The following is a 5264-nucleotide window of genomic DNA, read 5'->3' as shown; positions in this document are numbered from 1 at the left end:
AGCAAGTCACTAAACCTTTATTGGCCTCAGTTTCCTCAGTTGTAAAATGGAGATAAGAACCACACTTACTATGCAGGGTTGTTGTGAGGATCAAATGAGAAAACATGTATAAATTGCTTAATATAGTGCCTGGCACATAGTAGGTGTTATATAAATGCTCATTTCCTTCCCTCTTCCTTTCCTACTGAACAGGCATCAAGAAGAGACAGTGACCCAGGCAGTAGTGTAAGCACCATGCTATGATGATGAAATATTTCATTCAGTTATGGGCATCAGCTCCTATTTCTGGTTATTGGTAACTCTGTATATCCAGGTAACTGGTGACTTGATTGTGGTCAGGGGGTTGATTGTTGGCAGGCTGGGAACAGCTGATGCCAAGTACATGATCTGAGACATATACACCAGCACTCTGGTGAATGGCTATATGAAGTGAAGGGATCCTCTCCAATGACTTTAGAGGTGCTGTTTCAGTTGGCCCTGAGGTCCTGGAGAGACCTGATGGAATGAATCTTCTTCTTGCATGTCAGTCCACTGGGACTGCTGAACACACCTTTGCAGACAATGGAAGGCCTAAGGAGCTGTGCTCATGGATCTTCAAGTAAAGTAACTGCTTAATCCTATACTTTATTGCATCAGAGTAAAACAGAATAGATTTAGAGTCTACATAGAAACTATGATGAGATCACCTGAAGACATCAACAATCTTGAAGCTCAGAGGACCCAAAGACTACGTTGAAGCTAGGGTTGCTCTGCCTGGATCATCTGCTGTGTGAGATGGAGGAGTGCCTGCAGGGACTACCAGAATAGTACATTTATATATTTTAAAGGGCCTACATTGAGTCTGTGTTTTGTATTATACTCCAATCATGATCAAAAGGTTGAGTTCACATTGTTGTAGCCCTTGAGATTTTCTCCAAAGGTTTTGGAGTAAGTACTGCAAATATTATCTGTTTTAAAGTTGAGGAGACACCCTTACCCTCAGAGAAATTAAATGATTTCCCCAAGCTAGTAACACACAAAGCTAGAACTTCAACCCACATTCCCATTCCAAAATCCTGTGCTTTCTCCTTATAGTAATGTATTAAACACAACCAAAGCAGATAAACCCTACCTGATAATGAAAGACTGGGTGTTTGGCTCCTAAGGGAAGGATTATAGCACTTAGGAAACTACCTATTCATGGAGATTTCCAAAGGAGGAATAAGGGAGCTTAGAAGGTCCCCAAGTCTAAAACCCTCATTTTACAGATGAAGAAACAGAGGACAGTGAAACCTGCCAGCACTCTGAGCCCAGACCCAACAGAAGAAAGCCGGAGGCAGGAGCCTGAGAAATCTAGGTCAGAAACAAAAAGGGCCAGATAACTTAATCTAAGAGTTCAGGAAGGGGTGGAACCTGACCTTGGCACAATGAACCTAATCAGAAACTGAGGCAAGAGGTATGCATAAACAGAACAGACCAAACCCTATGAAGAAATACTGTAGATCAAGATACATCCTTCTTCCACCACCCTCCACTCAAGAAAAACTAAAAGAAGCGAGTTACTCTGCAACAACTATAAGCAGATATTGGTGGTGGTGTTGGGGTAATGGTTTGACTGGAAGGATTTCCAGAGTATCTGAAAGAAAGAGAAAGAAACAAAAAAATGAAATTAGAGTTTTAGAGAACAGAAAGTTGAAGGAAAATAAATAGTTTAGAACAGAAGGTGGAAAAATCTTACTCAAGTAGTGAGCTCCCGAAACATTAGAATGGATCAAATGGTGCTCAATAATTCTAGATGAAAACAAAAAATATTTGAACAAAATCAAAAGGTTGAAAAATATATTTATGATATAATTATAACAGCATGTAATTATATAATATAAATAGATAATATGATGTTATACAATGCAATGTTATACACATGTCACATAACATGACATGACATGTCAACATGACACTATGTGACATGAAATGAAATAATGTAATATAATAAATGTAACATTTTAACATATTATAATGTTACATAAAATAATGCAACCTAACATAATAAATATATTCTTTTTTAAAACTGACCTGAAAAATGGGTTAGGAAAAGTTAATTTAAGAATTACCGGGACAGATAGGTGATACAATGGATAGAGCACTGGCCCTGCAGTCAGGAGGACCTGATTTCAAATGTGACCTCAGACACTTACTAACTATGTGACCCTGGACAGGTCACTTAACCCCAATTACCTCAAAAAAAAAAAGTGAAAGAATTATTGGATTTCCTGAAACCCATGACCAAAACCAAATGCTAGATACCATGTTTCAAGAAATCACAAATGAAAACTACCCAGATTTACCAGAACCAGAGGGAAAAGAGAAAATAGGAAAAACTCATTGGTCATCTGCTGAAATTCCAGAATGAAAACTCTCAGCAATGGTAAGATCAGTGAAACAATATTGGAAGTATCTAGAAATAAAGACTTCAAATGCTAAGTATTTACAATCAGGATCACAGATGATTTTGAAGTAACCACCATAAAGAAGAGAAAAATCTTGAAAAAAAACTATCTAAAAAGAAAAAGGTTTATAAACAAGAATAATTTATCTTGCAATACAGCATAATCCTGCAAAGGAAAAATGGACCCTCAACGAAATAAAAGACTTCCAACCTTTCCTGATTTAAAAAAAAAAAGACCAGAGATGATAAGAAATGTTAAAATGAAAACATGGAGTCAAGAGAAACCTTAGAAAGGATTGGAAAGGGCTAAATGATTAATGATGAAGTTCTTACATTTTACAAGGGGAAGAGATACAAATGAGCCTTTAAAATCCTAATATCTTCAATGGTCATAGAGGGAATTAAATGAGATAAACATAAGTTCTAGCAGTGGCTTTGTTCTGCATTGACAGTCTTAAGGTAGTAAGCAAAAGGGAGGTAAAAGGTATATTAGGAAAAGAATAAGGAGAAACTGCTGGAACTTACTATGTCTCATAATTAGGATATACAAGGAGAAGAATATACAAATATAGAGAGAGAAGAGGAAGGAGCAGCTATCACATGAACTTCACTCTTATCTGAGTTAGATAAAGGAACACTAAATATATATATATGGGTAGCTAGGTGGTACAGTAGATAGAATGCCAGGCCTAGAGTTAGGAAGACTCATTTCCCTGAGTTCAAACCTGACCTCAAACACTTACTAGCTGTGTGACCCTGGGTAAGTCGCTTAATGCTGTTTGCCTCCATTTCCTCATCTGTAAATTGAGTTGAAGAAGGAAATGACAAACTACTCCAGTATCCTTGCCAAGAAAACCCCAAATGGGGTCACAAAGAGTCAGACACAACTGGAAACAACTGAACAACAACAACAAACATATACACACAGATATACATAAAAGATTTGGTATAGTAATATATTAAACTCAAGAGGGAAACTGGTTGGTATAGGAAAAGGAGAGAAGGAAATTTCAAAGGAAGAATTGACTCAGGAAGGGGATAGTCACAAACAAAACAATATTTGACTTCAGGTGGTAGATAAAGAAAGGAATAAAATTAAAGGAAGAAATTATAACAACCAGTCGTCAGGGTCTGGTCAAAGGAAGAAAGTAGAGATAGTTGACGGAAAGCAGATTGATTCAATTACAGATCACTAATATCAATCACATTCGTTCTCTTTCACTACCCTATTGTTCTATGTAATGTAGAGATGGGGCCAGGGGAGGTAAAGAGAAGAAAAATAACAAGTTATGATTTAGGGAAATAAAGAATTAAACATCATAACTGGGAATGTGACTGGGATGAACTCACCCATAACATAAAATAGGGTAGCATCCAGTGTCACAACGCGGATTTTTGTGGAGACTTTGATGGGGGAGACCATCACCCTTGAGATTGAGCCGTCCAATACTATTGAAAATATCAAGGCCAAAATACACCATAAGGAAGGCATTCCTCCTGATCAACAAAGATTGATTTTTGTTTGCAAGCAACTGGAAGATAGACATACTTTGTCTGACTACAACATTCAGAAGGTGTCTACCCTTCATCTTGTTCTGAAGCTTTGTGGTGGTGCCAAGAAGAGAAAGAAGTCTTACACCACTCCCAACAAGAACAAGTAGAAGAGAAAGAAGGTTATGCTTGCTGTTCTGAAGTACTATAAGGCTGATGAGAATGGCAAGATTAGTTGCCTTTGACGAGAGCGCCCTTCTGATGAATGTGGTGCCGGATTCTTTATGACTAGCCATTTTGACAGACAGCATTATGGCAAGCGTTGTCTAACCTACTGCTTCAATAAGCCAGAAGACAAGTAAATATATATGTGTTGATTAAAAAAAAAGTCAACAACAATAAAAAAGAAATAGATTAGAAATGCAAATGTCCACACAGTTAAAATGAGGGGATGAAGCAAATAATAATATGTTTCAGGTGAACTAAGAACACACAAGTAGCAAGCATGCTCTCAGATAAGGTGACATTTTGAATAAATATGATTAAGAGAGATACACAGGGAAACTACATTCTTCTTAAAGGTTCCATGGGTAATGAAATAATATTAATACTTGACACATATTCAACTTGTGGCATAGCATTTAGGGATTTAGAGGAAAAGTCAATTACACTATGGAGAAACATAGCAAACCTACAATAATTGGGGTACTCAATGTACCCTTCTCAATCCTAGACAAATATGACAAAAAAGATAAACAATAAATACATTTAAAATGTGAATAATTTTTTTAAAGTTAGATATGGTTGATCTCTAAGATTACTGAATAAGGATAGAAAGGAGCATACATATTTCTCAGCTACAAATGACAACTTTACAAAGATTGACCATGTTCAATGTAGAGTATACAAATCTTATAAATAAATGTAGAAAAGCATAAATGTAAAAAAGCATTTTTCACCAACTACAACACAATAAATAATCAATCCAGGGCCATTGAATAAAGGATTTAAACCCAGGTGGAGACTAAATAATTCAATTCAAAACATTGGAAGGTTAAAGAACAAATCATAGAAACAAATAATTTCAACAAAGAAAATGACGACAATGTGACACCATACCAAAACTTTTAGGATTTAGCCAAAACAGTTCTTGAGGGGGAATTATCTCACTAAGCACTTTAATTAATAAAAGAAAGCACTTGACCCAATAAATGTAGCAGACAAATAAAACACTAGAAAAGCAACAAGCTGGAAAATGAAAAAAAAAATCCAGTGGGAAGAGATGGAAAAGAAAATCCCATTCAAAATAACTACAGAATAAACAAAATATTTGGGAGTCCACTTAATA

General features: G+C 36.2%; 1 pseudogene; it reads left to right on the top strand.

The window, feature by feature from the left end:
* The first annotated feature begins 1247 nt into the window (after positions 1 to 1247).
* Positions 1248 to 4278, top strand: LOC114028601 (annotated as a pseudogene).
* The last annotated feature ends 986 nt before the right edge of the window (positions 4279 to 5264 follow it).

The sequence above is a fragment of the Vombatus ursinus genome, unplaced genomic scaffold (genome assembly GCF_900497805.2).
Source record: "Vombatus ursinus unplaced genomic scaffold, bare-nosed wombat genome assembly UNPS02014893.1, whole genome shotgun sequence".
Lineage (NCBI taxonomy): Eukaryota > Metazoa > Chordata > Mammalia > Diprotodontia > Vombatidae > Vombatus > Vombatus ursinus.
The sequence above is the reverse complement of the archived record's forward strand: the minus strand, read 5'-3'. Positions and strand labels throughout refer to the sequence as shown.